Genomic DNA, 15,592 nt, shown 5'->3' with positions numbered 1-15,592 from the left:
TTAATAATGGCAATGCCAGATCTCCAGCACCTGGCAGTCAGTCCAAGGCTGTCTGACCAGCTCTCTCTGTCTCGGGTTGCACTGAATGCTACTGGCAGTTTTACGATGGAACACTGCAGTTTTTTTTTTTTCTGCCCAGCAGGAAGTTGGCACGTGGCATGTGCACAGTCTGCACACAGCAGCAGCACTACAGGCTGGATGTGGGGAGCACTGTTTGTGATTTGGCAGGGGCTGCAGGCCGGCAGAATAGAAAATGTCCAAAAACAAAGCTGTGTGCAGTGACCTGAGGAACTGATCTACAAACATGTTGGTGGGTGGGTAAAATGCATGAACACCACGACACAAAATACCTGCCAGCAGTTTTCTGAGGGCTTCTGTGCAACATTTGCTGATAATATGAGAACATAGAAACAATAAGTGCTAGTTATGGTCAAACGTTTGCTGCTTTCATACATCACATGAGCCTTAGTAAACCACAATCAGAAAAACTGTCAGTGTATCTACATGCTGCATTTCACAAAGGATATATTCATAATTTTAATGTAATAAAACAAACTGATAACAATGTCACTGCTGATTCATGAATAATTTAAGTGTATCATATGGATTTTAGACTGCTTTTCATGAAAAAAAAAATCACCCTTAAAATTTTCCGATCGCACACATTTTGTCAGCAGAACCACTTGTTAATGATTTTCCATCATGCATATATGACCACAAAGCAAGCTGTTTTGGTGAGTGTCAGCATGCCTGGGCACTATGCAAATCTTCCCCATGAGTGGACATGCTGAGTCAGGTTCAGTGCTGACAGGCAAGCTTGAAAATTGTTCACATTTACTGATACTGTTTGGATGTATTTTGATAAATACATCTACAAAAAATCTTCAGTGAGTGTACTTAATAATTTTGGTGGACAACACATGAATTAAGTCTTTATAAACAGATAATTAAACCAATTAATGTATAAATACTTATATTTATTCATTATTCATGAAAAGGCGTCACCATTACACCAGCCAACATTACTGGTTAAAAACAGAACAGCCCTATGTGCAGGGAAAAAAAATGTTTCTATATATTGATTGATATATATATATATATTGATTAAATAACTGTGATAACATAGAGGACATAATTATCTTGGAATTTTTCTTTTTTGAGTTATATCTGGGGCAGCACGGTGGCTGTTGTGTGGGCCGCCCGAAGAGGAGGTACTGCTGGCTCACCACCAGAGGGCGCCCTGCCTGTCGTCGGGTTTCAGGCACTAGAGGGCATAGTCGCCTCACTGGAGCACCGCATCTGACAGCTGTGACCCATCATTCATTAGCATCATCCATAAAGGCCTGGGAGAGACACCATACCTCTGCCGAGTTATCTGCTAACCCTCAAGGTAAACAACTCAGCCGTTTTGTGCCGTACGCACGTTTTTGCATCTGAGCTATTTGCAGTCGTAACCTTTTGTACACTTGCAGCTTGTAGCAGAGTTTGTGGAAGCTGGAGGAGTTGGCGTCTCCACTCCTCACTGCAGACTTGATTTAAGTGATACATAAGGCACTGCACATACTCTGTGTTCCTGTGTTTGGAGGTGGAGGTTTTTCCCTCAGGAAGGAACTGTATTTTTGCTGTTTGCTGGGTGTACACACACCCACCTTTAACCTGTCTCTTTTCCTGCCAGCAATACCGGTGAGTTTTGTGATTGACAGACTAAACGCATATCTGGTTGTTTGTGCACATTTGCAGAATAAATTGTTATTTATTCGGACTTCTTATTGGCCGTTCATTTACGCCCCCTGGCGTGGGTCCGTGTACTTCACTTTCCCAATAGTGGCTTAGTGGTTAGCACTGTTGCCTCACAGCGAGAAGGTCATGGGTTCAATTCCCACCTGAGGCCTTTCTGTGTGGACTTTGCATGTACTCCCCATGTTTGCGTGGGTTTCCTCCGGGTGCTCCGGTTTCCTCCCACATCCAAAGACATGCGGGTTAGGTGGATTGGAATCTTTAAATTGTCCGTAGGTATGGGTGTGTTTACTTGTCTGTTTGTGGTCCTGTGACAGACTGGTGTCCTGTCCTGGGTGTACCCCGCCTCACGCTCTATGACTGCTGGGATTGGCTCCAGCCCCCCGTGACCCTTAATTGGACTAAGCGGTTGAAGATGAGCGAGGGAGAGAGAGTTTTATCTGAAAAGGGGGACACCAAACCCCACCAAATTTGTGACACACAACACCTAAGTATTATTTTGGTCAAAATAAACAGAAATCACTTCAACTACACTATCTGAATTTACTTCTGATTTTGATGGGCACATGGTAAAATTAATTTCCCCCATAGACCAGTATCTTAATTACTCAGTACGGCTGCAGAGAGCATGTCGAATGTAACCTGTAGTGTCCTGGTCTGTTACATTTAAAACTCATGTTCCTAAACTGCTAATTTATTCAATAAATAAAACTCCAGTTGTGTTGTTTGACAGCACCACTGCTGAGAGCCTTAAACCACTCAAGCTTTCTTCTGAGCCCATCCAAAAAAAGTATAACATGACTTATCTCAATAGTAGATTTTTCTTTCTCTTTTTGCTCTGTATGCACCACTCTGCATTTAATCATTAGTGATTGATCTCTGCTCCCCTCCACAGCATGTCTTTTTCCTGGTTCTCCAGTCCCAGCAGAAGACTGCCCCTCCCTGAGCCTGGTGCTGCTGGAGGTTTCTTCCTGTTAAAAGGGAGTTTTTCCTTCCCACTGTTGCCAAGTGCTCACAGGGGGTCGTTTTGACCGTTGGGGTTTTTCCGTAATTATTGTATGGCCTTGCCTTACAATATAAAGCGCCTTGGGGCAACTGTTTGTTGTGATTTGGCGCTATATAAATAAAATTGATTTGATTTGATTTAGATTTTATGTATTCCCCATGGTTCGTATATTCACATCTTACAGTCTATAGCACCTTGCTAGGAAATTTAAAAACTGACCCTCATGTCACACATTGGTGACCCCTTTTCATGAAATGACCCATTTATGAGCAGAGGTACACAGCTTTTCCCAGGTGGAGAATAAATGAACCAATAAGTAATAGCTGGAAATTATATATTCTTCTCTCAGTTTAAATCCTACATTGATTGATCCTACATTGTCCTTTGACCTCCACATTAGAGATATTAGGAGGAGTGCTTTCTTCCACCTGTAAAATATAGTGACGATTTGTCCCATCCTGTCTATGGCTGATGCTGAGACCCTGATTCATGCGTTTGTCTCTTCGAGATTGGACTATTGCAATGTTCTATTTTCTGGTTTACTGCAGTCCAGCATTAGGGGTCTCCAATTGGTTCAAAATGCTGCTGCCAAACTTTTGACAGGAAGCAGAAAGTTTTCCCACATTACACCCATTCTGGCATCTCTTCACTGGCTTCCTGTCCCTTTGAGATCAGATTTTAAGGTTGTGTTACTTCCCTATAAAATTGTTCATGGACTGGCACCTCCCTACTGAGCTGACCTAATTAAACCCTATGTACTGGCCCGGGCTCTGTGTTCTCAGGGTGCAGGACTACTCTGTGTCCCTAGGGTGAATAAAAAGTCTGTGGGTCACAGAGCTTTCTCTTATCGTGCCCCTGTTCTGTGGAATGATCTCCCTGCATCAGTAAAACAGTCAGATTCTGTAGAGACTTTCAAGACCAGACTTAAGACGCACTTATTTTCTCTTTTGTATGGCTAGCATACTGGCATAGTATTTTACTATGCTTTCTACCCTTTTAAATTCATTTTATTTGGAAATGGAGCGGGCCGCGGCCTCAACTTTATCTAAAGTCTGGGTCCTTTAGTGAAGCTTAGGGCTAGTGACAGACTGGAGACCTCTACTGGTGGCTGGCTCTCACTGCGGTATTGTATCACTTCCTGTTCCGGAGCACAGCAGTGTTTTGCTGTATCTGTTAGCTGTTTAATCTGCATAGTTAGATTGATCTAGATAACTAGATAACGATTTATTTCACAGTGTAATCTTCACGTGCCTTAACTAAAGCACTCTCTCTGCTGAATCACCTCTAAATTATTTTCACATTATTCACTTTGTGTGTTTTTAGGAATCCGCTAGCTTAGCGCACCTATTAGCTCTTAGCCGGTTTAGCATGGCGGCTTCTCCTGTCTCTCCTGCACTTTTCTGCGCTGGTTGTGAAATGTTTAGTTATTCCTCGGCCTCCTTTACCAGTAACGGTACTTGTAATAAGTGTAGCTTGTTCGTAGCTTTGGAGGCCAGGCTGGGCGATTGGAGACTTGGCTCCGCACCTTGGAAAATCCTACCAAAGCTAGCCAGGCCCCTGTAGTTGGTGCGTATCAAGGTAGCTTAGCCGCTGTTAGCTGTCCCCCAGCAGATCCCGAGCAGCCGGGAAAGCAGGCCGGCTGGGTGACTGTGAGGAGGAAGCGTAGTTCTAAACAGAAGCCCCCTGTACACCACAAACCCGTTTTTCCCCACTCGGCGACACACCCGCCGAGGAACAAACTCTGGTTATTGGCGACTCTGTTTTGAGAAATGTGAAGTTAGCGACACCAGCAACCATAGTCAAATGTCTTCTGGGGGCCAGAACAGGCGACACTGAAGGAAATTTGAAACTGCTGGCTAAGGCTAAGCGTAAAATTGGTAAGATTGTAATTCACGTCGGTAGTAATGACACCCAGTTACGCCAATCGGAGGTCACAAAAATTAATATTGAATTGGTGTGTAACTTTGCAAAAACAATGTCAGACTCTGTAGTTTTCTCTGGGCCCCTCCCCAATTGGACTGGGAGTGACATGTTTAGCTGCATGTTCTCCTTGAATTGCTGGCTGTCTGAGTGGTGTCCAAAAAATGAGGTGGGCTTCATAGATAATTGGCAAAGCTTCTGGGGAAAACCTGGTCTTGTTAGGAGAGATGGCATCCATCCCACTTTGGATGGAGCAGCTCTCATCTCTAGAAATCTGGCCAATTTTATTAAACCCTCCAAATCGTGACTATCCAGGGTTGGATGATTTTAACATCCACATAGATGCTGAGAATGACAGTCTCAACACTGCATTTAATCTATTATTAGACTCAGTTGGCTTCGCTCAAAATGTAAATGAGCCCACCCACCACTTTAACCACTCTTTAGATCTTGTTCTGACATATGGCATAGAAATTGAAGACTTAACAGTATTCCCTGAAAACCCCTTTTTGTCTGATCATTTCTTAATAACATTTACATTTACTTTATTGGAGTACCCAGCAGTGGGGAATAAGTTTCATTACAGTAGAAGTCTTTCTGAAAGCGCTGTAACTAGGTTTAACGATATGATTCCTTCTTTGTTATGTTCTTCAATGCCATATACCAACACAGTGCAGAGTAGCTACCTAAACTCTGTGAGTGAGATAGATTATCTCGTCAATAGCTTTACATCCTCATTGAGCACAACGTTGGATGCTGTAGCTCCTCTGAAAAAAAAAGAGCCTTAAATCAGAAGTGCCTGACTCCGTGGTAACCCACAAACTCACAGCTTAAAGCAGATAACCCGTAAGCTGGAGAGGAAATGGCGTCTCACTAATTTAGAAGATCTTTATTTAGCCTGGAAAAAGAGTCTATTGCTCTATGAAAAAGCCCTCTGTAAAGCTAGGACATCTTACTATTCATCACTAATTGAAGAAAATAAGAACAACCCCAGACAGGGCAGAGCTGTCGACCGATCACCACCTGGGGGTGAGTTGGATCTGCTGGGAGGGGAGGAAGCCGGTCAGACCTGGCAGGCCCAAACATATCGTGAGGGTCTGCTGGGAACGACTGGCGGAACCCTCTGTCAGCGAGGTCTTCAACTCCCACCTCCGGGAGAGCTTCTCCCAGATCCCGGGGGAGGTTGGAGACATGGAGTCCGAGTGGACCATGTTCTCCACCTCCATTGTCAATGTGGCCGCTCGTAGCTGTGGTCGCAAGGTCTCTGGTGCCTGTCACGGCGGCAATCCCCGAACCCAGTGGTGGACACCGGAAGTAAGGGATGCCGTCAAGCTGAAGAAGGAGTCCTACTTATCTTTGTTGGTAGGTGGGACCCCAGAGGCAGCTGACAGGTACCGGCAGGCCAAGCGTGCCGCAGCCCGTACGGTCGCAGAGGCAAAAACTCGGGTCTGGGAGGAGTTCGGGGAGGCTATGGAGGAGGACTCTCGGTCGGCCTCGAAGAGATTCTGGCAAACTGTCCGATGCCTCAGGAGGCAGAAGCAGCTCTCCACCAGCACTGTTTATGGTGTGGGTGGGGAGCTGTTGACCCTGGCTGGGGATACTGTCGGGCAGTGGAAGGAGTACATCGAGGATCTCCTCAATCCCATCCTCACGTCTTCGGAAGAGGAAGCAGAGACTGGGGACTCAGAGGCGGACTCATCCATTACCCAGGCCGAAGTCACAGAGGTGGTTAGAAAGCTCCTCGGTGGCAAGGCTCCTGGGGTGGATGAAATCCATCCTGAGTACCTTAAGTCTCTGGATGTTGTGGGACTATCTTGGCTGACATGCCTCTACAACATTGCGTGGTGATCGGGGAGTGTGCCTCTGGATTGGCAGACCAGGGTGGTGGTCCCTCTGTTTAAGAAGGGGGGCCGGAGGGTGTGTTCCAACTATAGGGGATCACACTCCTCAGCCTCCCTGGTAAGGTCTATTCCAGAGTACTGGAGAGGAGAATTCGACCAATGGTCGAACCTCGGATTCATGAGGAGCAGTGTGGTTTTTGTCCTGGTCGCGGCACACTGGACCAACTCTACACGCTCCATCGGGTGCTCGAGGGTTCATGGGAGTTCACCCAACCAGTCCACATGTGTTTTGTGGATCTGCAGAAGACGTTCGACCGTGTCCCTCGGGGCACCCTGTGGGGAGTGCTCCGGGAGTACGGGGTCCGGGGTCCTTTGCTAAGGGCTATCCGGTCCCTGTACGACCACAGCAGGAGCTTGGTTCGCATTGCCGGTAGTAAGTCAAACCTGTTTCCAATGCACATTGGCCCCCGCCAGGGCTGACCTTTGTCACCAGTTCTGTTCATTATTTTTATGGACAGAATTTCTAGACGCAGCCAGGGTGTAGAGGGGGTCTAGTTTGGGAACCACAGAATCTCGTCTCTGCCATTTGCGGATGATGTGGTTCTGTTGGCGTCGTCAAATCAGGACCTTCAGCGTGCACTGGGGCGGTTTGCAGCTGAGTGTGAAGCGTCCAGGATGAAAATCAGCACCTCCAAATCCAAGGCCATGGTTCTCGACCGGAAAAAGGTGCTTTGCCCTCTTCAGGTCGGTGGAGTGTCCTTGCCTCAAGTGGAGGAGTTTAAGTATCTCAGGGTCTTGTTCACGAGTGAGGGACGGATGGGAGCGTGAGATCAATAGACGGATCGGTGCAGCGTCTGCAGTGATGCGGTCGCTGTATCAGACTGTCGTGGTGAAGAGAGAGCTGAGTAGGGGGGCAAAGCTCTTGACCCCCTGTGCTTGTTCACAGGGGGTCGTTTTGACCGTTGGGGTTTTTCTGTAATTATTGTATGGCTTTGCCATACAATATAAAGCGCCTTGGGGCAACTGTTTATTGTGATTTGGCGCTATATAAATAAAATTGATTTGATTTGATTTGATTTACCGATCGATCTACGTTCCGATCCTCACCTATGGTCATGAGATTTGGCTCATGACCGAAAGAACGAGATCGCGAGTACAAGCGGCCGAGATGACTTTCCTCCGCAGGGTGGCTGGGCGCTCCCTTAGAGATAGGGTAAGGAGCTCGGTCACTCGGGAGGAGCTCGGAGTCGAGCCGCTGCTCCTCCACGACGAAAGGAGTCAGTTGAGGTGGCTCGGGCATCTTTTCCGGATGCCCCCTGGACACCTCGCTGGAGAGGTGTTCCGGGCACGTCCCATTGGGAGGAGGCCCCAGGGAAGACCCAGGACACGCTGGAGGGGCTACATCTCACGGCTGGCATGGGAACACCTTGGGGTTCCCCGGGAGGAGCTGGCGGAGGTGTGTGTGGATCGGGAGGTCTGGGCGGCTTTGCTTGAGCTGCTGCCCCCGCGACCCGACTCCGGATAAAGCGGAAGAAAATGGATGGATGGATGGATGGAAGAACAACCCAAGGTTTCTTTTCAGCACTGTAGCCAGGCTGACAAAGAGTCAGAGCTCTATTGAGCCGAGTATTCCTTTAACTTTAACTAGTAATGACTTCAAGACTTTCTTTGCAAATAAAAAATATACAAATCTCCAACCTTCCTTTTCTCTCAAAAATTCTTGAAAGGGTAGTTGTAAAACAGCTAACTGATCATCTGCAGAGGAATGGTCTATTTGAAGAGTTTCAGTCAGGTTTCAGAATTCATCATAGTACAGAAACAGCATTAGTGAAGGTTACAAATGATCTTCTTATGGCCTCAGACAGTGGACTCATCTCTGTGCTCGTCATGTTAGACCTCAGTGCAGCTTTTGATACTGTTGACCATAAAATTTTATTACAGAGATTAGAGCATGCCATAGGTATTAAAGGCACTGCGCTGCAGTGGTTTGAATCATATTTATCTAATAGATTACAATTTGTTCATGTAAATGGGGAGTCTTCTTCACGGACTAAGGTTAATTATGGAGTTCCACAAGGTTCTGTGCTAGGACTGATTTTATTCACTTTATACATGCTTCCCTTAGGCAGTATTATTAGAAAGCATTGCTTAAATTTTCATTGTTACGCAGATGATACCCAGCTTTATCTATCCATGAAGCCAGAGGACACACACCAATTAGTTAAACTGCAGGAATGTCTTTCAGACATAAAGACATGGATGACTTCTAATTTCCTGCTTTTAAATTCAGATAAAATGTTGTGGCTGGCGTGCCTGGCTGGCTTTTGTTTGTCTTCTGTTTCTGTCTTTTGGTTTTCCTCCCAGGTGGTGTGCATTTGGGACTGAGTGGCTGTGTAGCTGAGTTTATCAGGACCTCACCCTGATCACCTGAGGCTGATCACGTGCAGCTCGTCAGGACTCACAGCTGTGGTGCATCTACACGGATTGGAACATGGTGGCATTTAAGTCTGGAGTGCACAGTGTGTGTTTGCCAGAGACTCGACCTTGTGACCAGACGGGTGAGATCGTCGTCTCGAGAGCCATCTCATCATCAGTGGATGCAGAGAACGTCCAGGTTTGATGCATGGTCTGTGAAAGAGGAGAGGGTGAGGTCTCACGCTCGTCAGCACACTTCCTGAGGTACGTTAGGTTTTGTGACTAACATTTGTACAGTCAGTAAATGTGGTGTCCCTCACACCTTATTATATTGAGCTGTTATGTTAGTCGTTTTAATTAGCTTCCACTGCAGTGGAGTTTGTGAACAAGGTGTTCCATGCCTGCAGGGTGGGAAGCTGATTAGTAATTAAGCCAGGAAGTGTTTGCTGTTTGTACACCTTTGAGCGGTCCCTCTGTGTGTAGAGTGTGGACTCACATGATGATTTCTTCATTCACAGACTCGGTTTGTCGCGGCCACCTGGGGGGTGTCGGTGGGGTCCTTGGGTCCGAACTGGTTCTGGCTCCGGACCGTTAGCGCTGCTGGGAGCGCACCGTTTACCACCTCGCCAGACCGCGCACTTATTTGTTTGTATATTTCCACGTCACTGTTATGTTTATTAAACTCTTATCCTTTGTACCATGCTCTGCTTATTTTATACTGGGTCCTTCAAACGCTGGTTGGTTCTCCGGGCTGCGTCCGACACATAACATAAAACTGAAGTTATTGTACTTGGCCCCACAAATCTTAGAAACATGGTGTCTAACCAGATCCTTACTCTGGATGGCATTATCCTGACCTCTAGTAATACTGTGAGAAATCTTGGAGTCACTTTTGATCAGGATGTCCTTCAATGCGCATATTAAGCAAATATGTAGGACTGCTTTTTTGCATTTGCGCAATATCTCTAAAATTAGAAAGGTCTTGTCTCAGAGTGATGCTGAAAAGCTAATTCATGCATTTATTTCTTCTAGGCTGGACTATTGTAATTCATTATTATCAGGTTGTCCTAAAAGTTCCCTGAAAAGCCTTCAGTTAATTCAAAATGCTGCAGCTAGAGTACTGACTGGGACTAGAAGGAGAGAGCATATTTCACCCATATTGGTTTCTCTTCATTGGCTACCTGTTAATTACAGAATAGAATTTAAAATTCTTCTTCTTACTTATAAGGTTTTGAATAATCAGGTCCCATCTTATCTTAGGGACCTCATAGTACCATATCACCCCAATAGAACGCTTTGCTCTCAGACTGCAGGCTTACTTGTAGTTCCTAGGGTTTGCAAGAGTAGAATGGGAGGCAGAGCCTTCAGCTTTCAGGCTCCTCTCCTGTGGAACCAGCTCCCAATTCGGATTAGGGAGACAGACACCCTCTCTACTTTTAAGATTAAGCTTAAAACTTTCCTTTTGCTAAAGCTTATAGTTAGGGTTGGATCAGGTGACCCTGAACCATCCCTTAGTTATGCTGCTATAGACTTAGACTGCTGGGGGGTTCCCATGGTGCACTGAGTGTTTCTTTTTATTCATCTCTTTTTGCTCTGTATGCACCACTCTGCATTTAATCATTAGTGATTGATCTCCGCTCTCTTCCACAGCATGTCTTTTTCCTGATTCTCTCCCCTCAGCCCCAACCAGTCCCAGCAGAAGACTGCCCCTCCCTGAGCCTGGTTCTGCTGGAGGTTTCTTCCTGTTAAAAGGGAGTTTTTCCTTCCCACTGTCTCCAATTGCTTGCTCATAGGGGGTTGTTTTGACCGTTGGTTTTTTTCTGTAATTATTGCATGGCTTTTGCCTTACAATATAAAGCGCCTTGGGGCAACTGTTTGTTGTGATTTGGCGCTATATAAATAAAGTTGGTTTGATTTGATTTGATTTAGTGGCCATAGATCACCTTAGTATTTCTTCTGTTTTTCTTGTTGCTTAATGCTGAGAAATGATACTGTAACTTTCTGATGCCTGATTCTGTTTTTCCTCTCTGTTGTGGTGTGGCTCCATCCAGAGATGGGTGTGGTGTCTTCTTCTGCAACTCTCCTGTCATGTGCACTGGCAAAATTTCCTGTATATTCATTTTGTAAATTGTGTTGTGTGGTCATGTTGTCAGATGAGAACAAAATAGAGCTTTTTGGTATCAAATCATGGAACTATAGTTGGTCATATTGTGCTCAGTGGGCTGAAGGCCACGACTTGCATAGGCGACCAGTCTAACGCCACTCTCAGTCTCTTGCGACAGCACAGCCCCAAGACCACTGTAGCTTGCATGAGTCTCCAGGATAAAAGGTTTGGAGAAATCTGCATATGCAAGCACTGGGACTGAGACCAACTTAGCCTTCAAGGTTTCAAAGCCCTCTTCACACTGGGGAGTCCAACCATCACCCAGGATCTTCCGAAACCCCTTCTTGTGCTTTGTTCCAGCAACTTCTGCAACCAGCCTATGCAGCGGGGCAGCCAAATTGGCGAAACCCTCTACAAACCACCAATAATAACTAGCAAACCCTAGAAAGGAAGGTAACTCTGTAACATGTTGAGGCCGCTTCCATTCGGCCACTGCCTTGATCTTGGAAAGGCCGGTGGAGACACCCTCCTGGGAAATAACATGTTCCAAATATTTAACTTTTGGCTGGAAAAAGGAGCACTTCTCTAGCTTGGCCTTCAAGCCCTCCCAGTGAAGACGTTCCAAAACCAGTTCCAGCCTCTCCAGGTGTTGCAGGACGTTGGAAGAATACACAACAATGCCGTCAAGATATAACAATAGTGACTGACATTGTGGTCACCAAACAGCCTCTGCATTAACCACTGGAACGTGCTTGGAGAATTGCACAAGCCGAAGGGCATCTGATTGAACTTGAAGAGGCCAAAAGGTGTACAAAAGGCCGTCTTCAGCTTGTCCTGCTCTGCTACAGAGACCTGATTGTACCCGCTGGCCAGATCGATAGTAGAAAACCAGCGGGCACCAGACAGCGCATCAAGGCTCTCCTCGATGCGGGGCAGGGGAATGGAGTCCTTCCTGGTCTTAGTGTTAAGAAGGCGATAGTCCACGCAAAGGCAAAAGACCACTATCCTTCTTTCGGACCAGGATGATGGCAGAAGCATATGGACTTCTACTTTCCTTTGTCACCTGTGCATCGAGGAGCTGATTAATATGGGCCTTCACAGCGTCATATTCCAAAGGTGGAAAACAGTGATAGCGCTACTGAACAGGCACATCATCCAGCAAGGGAATCTCATGGATTACCAAATTTGTACACCCAAGGTCTCCCTCGTGAGCAGAGAACACAGTACTGTACTTTTGCAACAATGCCTCTCCCTGATCTTTAGAATTGAGTGCAGACAAATCCACTGCATCCACCCCGTTTCTTGACATGTTTGCCACATGGCCCAAGCAGAGGATCAATCAATCAATCAATCAATCAATTTTTTTTTATATAGCGCCAAATCACAACAAACAGTTGCCCCAAGGCGCTTTATATTGTAAGGCAAAGCCATACAATAATTATGTAAAACCCCAACGGTCAAAACGACCCCCTGTGAGCAAGCACTTGGCTACAGTGGGAAGGAAAAACTCCCTTTTAACAGGAAGAAACCTCCAGCAGAACCAGGCTCAGGGAGGGGCAGTCTTCTGCTGGGACTGGTTGGGGCTGAGGATCCATCCCTTTGAGTCTGGTCTGCTTGAGGTTTCTTCCTCAAATCATCAGAGGGAGTTTTTCCCTTACCACTGTCACCTGTGTGCTTGCTCTGGGAGTTGGTAAGGTTGTGTGAAGTGCCTTGATGTATCTTTGTTGTGATTTGGCGCTATAAAAATTAAATAAATTAAATTAAATTAAGTATTTAATCCACTGTCGATTTTGCAGGTTTTCCCACCTAGAAGGAATTGAGAGGTCTGTAATTTTTTATCATAGGTACACTTCAACTGTGAGACAGAATTAAAAAAAAAAAACAAACAGAAAATCACAATGTATGATCTTTAAATAATTCATTTTCATTTTATTGTATGAAATAAGTATTTGGTCACCTATCAACCAGCAAGAATTCTGGCTCTGACAGACCTGTTAGTTTTTTCTTTAAGAAAGCCCTCCTATTCTGCACTCTTTACCTGGATTAATTGCACCTGTTTGAACTTGTTACCTCTCCACACACTTAATCAATCATACTCCAACCGATCCACCATGGCCAAGACCAAAGAGCTGTCTAAGGACACCAGGGACAAAACTGTACACCTGCACAAGGATGGGATGGGCTACAGGAAAATAGGCAACAACTGAGCGTGTAATTATTCGAAAATGGAAGAAACACAAGATGACTGTCAATCTTCCTCTGTCTGTGGCTCCATGTAAAATCTCACTTCGTGGGGTAAGGATGAGTCTCAGAAAGCTCGGAACTACACAGGAGGACCTGGTCAATGACCTGAAGAGAGCTGGGACCATAGTCACAAAGATTACATTAGTAACACACAATGCTGTCATGGTTTAAAAGCCTACATCCTCCTGCTCAAGCCATCACATGTCCAGGTCCATTTTAAGTTCACCAGTGACCATCTGGATAAATGAGAGGAGGCATGGGAGAAGGTCATGTGGTCAGATGAGAACAAAATAGAGCTTTTTGGTATCAAATCCACTCGCCATGTTTGGAAGATAAGAACAACCCCATGAACACTGTCCCAACTGTGAAGCATGGGGCTGGAAACATCATTTTTTGGGGGTGCTTTTCTGAAAAGGGGACAGGACGACTGCACCGTATTGAAGGGAGGATGGATGGGGTCATGGGGCAAATAGCCTCCTTCCCTCAGTAAGAGCACTGAAGATGGGTCATGGCTGGGTCATCGAAACGCACTGCCAAGGCAACTAAGGAGTAGCTCCTTTAGAAGCATTTCAAGGTCGTGGAGTGGCCTAGACAGTTTTTAGCCCTGAACTCAATAGAAAATCTTCGGAGGGAGCTGAAACTTAAAACCTGAAAGATCTGGAGAAGATCTGTATGGAGGAATGGATCAAAATCCCTGCTGCAGTGTGTGCAAACTACAGGAAATATCTGACCTCTGTAATTGCAAACAAAGGTTTGGTACCAAATATTAAAGTCTGTTTTTCTGTTGGATCAAATACATATTTCATGCAATAAAATGCAAATTAATAATTTAAAAATCATACAATGTGATTTTCTGAATTTTATTTTAGATTCTGTCTCTCACAGTTGAAGTGTACTATGATAAAAATTACAGACCTCTGCATTCTTTGTTGGTGGGAAATGTTGCAGAATTGACAGTGGTCACATACTTATTTGCCTCACTGCAGATGCAAATGTCACATTGCTCCCAGTTACCAGTAACAAATTACAAACATTGTGAATACGACAGTTCAGACTGTACAAATGGGGTTAATGTATTGATGTGGGGGAGTACACACAACATGTCCACAGCACATGGTTGTATTGCAGTGGTGGGCACAGTTCAGCTAATCCGTTAACCGCTAATTAGCAAAACTAACTTTTTTGTTAGCAGATTAGCTTTTCAGCTAACTTAAAAAACCATCAGCGAACCAATTAGCGTCTGATAAATTTAGTTCCGCTAACTTTTAGACCGCTGACGTTTTTTTGCATAGTTAGTAGCGGCGTAAAACATTTATAAACCCTGTTGGTTCCCGTCTGCCCCATATTTTGCAGCAGTGAGGCAGCTGAGAGGAGCTGAGCTTAACTCTACCCCGGCAGAAGGAGCCTGCCCACCAGACTGCCAACAACAACAACAATTCAATTCAATTCAATCAATTTTTTTATATAGCGCCAAATCACAACAAACAGTTGCCCCAAGGTGCTTTATATTGTAAGGCAAGGCCATACAATAATTATGTAAAACCCCAACGGTCAAAACGACCCCCTGTGAGCAAGCACTTGGCTACAGTGGGAAGGAAAAACTCCCTTTTAACAGGAAGAAACCTCCAGCAGAACCAGGCTCAGGGAGGGGCAGTCTTCTGCTGGGACTGGTTGGGGCTGAGGGAGAGAACCAGGAAAAAGACATGCTGTGGAGGGGAGCAGAGATCGATCACTAATGATTAAATGCAGAGTGGTGCATACAGAGCAAAAAGAGAAAGAAACAGTGCATCATGGGAACTCCCCAGCAGTCTACGTCTATAGCAGCATAACTAAGGGATGGTTCAGGGTCACCTGATCCAGCCCTAACTATAAGCTTTAGCAAAAAGGAAAGTTTTAAGCCTAATCTTAAAAGTAGAGAGGGTGTCTGTCTCCCTGATCTGAGTTGGGAGCTGGTTCCACAGGAGAGGAGCCTGAAAGCTGAAGGCTCTGCCTCCCATTCTACTCTTACAAACCCTAGGAACTACAAGTAAGCCTGCAGTCTGAGAGCGAAGCGCTCTATTGGGGTGATATGGTACTACGAGGTCCCTAAGATAAGATGGGACCTGATTATTCAAAACCTTATAAGTAAGAAGAAGAATTTTAAATTCTGTTCTAGAATTAACAGGAAGCCAAAGAAGAGAGGCCAATATGGGTGAGATATGCTCTCTCCTTCTAGTCCCCGTCAGTACTCTAGCTGCAGCATTTTGAATTAACTGAAGGCTTTTTAGGGAACTTTTAGGACAACCTGATAATAATGAATTACAATAGTCCAGCCTAGAGGAAATA

At 45.4% G+C, this 15,592-nt stretch overlaps 1 long non-coding RNA gene across 1 annotated transcript; it reads left to right on the top strand.

Annotated features, from left to right (window-relative positions):
- The first annotated feature begins 882 nt into the window (after positions 1 to 882).
- Positions 883 to 11,986, top strand: LOC117520166. The gene is made up of 3 exons (XR_004563553.1): positions 883 to 893; positions 2,719 to 2,721; positions 11,874 to 11,986. It is a non-coding gene; the product is annotated as an uncharacterized LOC117520166 (long non-coding RNA).
- The last annotated feature ends 3,606 nt before the right edge of the window (positions 11,987 to 15,592 follow it).

The sequence above is a fragment of the Thalassophryne amazonica genome, chromosome 1, assembly GCF_902500255.1.
Source record: "Thalassophryne amazonica chromosome 1, fThaAma1.1, whole genome shotgun sequence".
Lineage (NCBI taxonomy): Eukaryota > Metazoa > Chordata > Actinopteri > Batrachoidiformes > Batrachoididae > Thalassophryne > Thalassophryne amazonica.
This window is presented reverse-complemented; position numbering and strand designations above follow the sequence as displayed.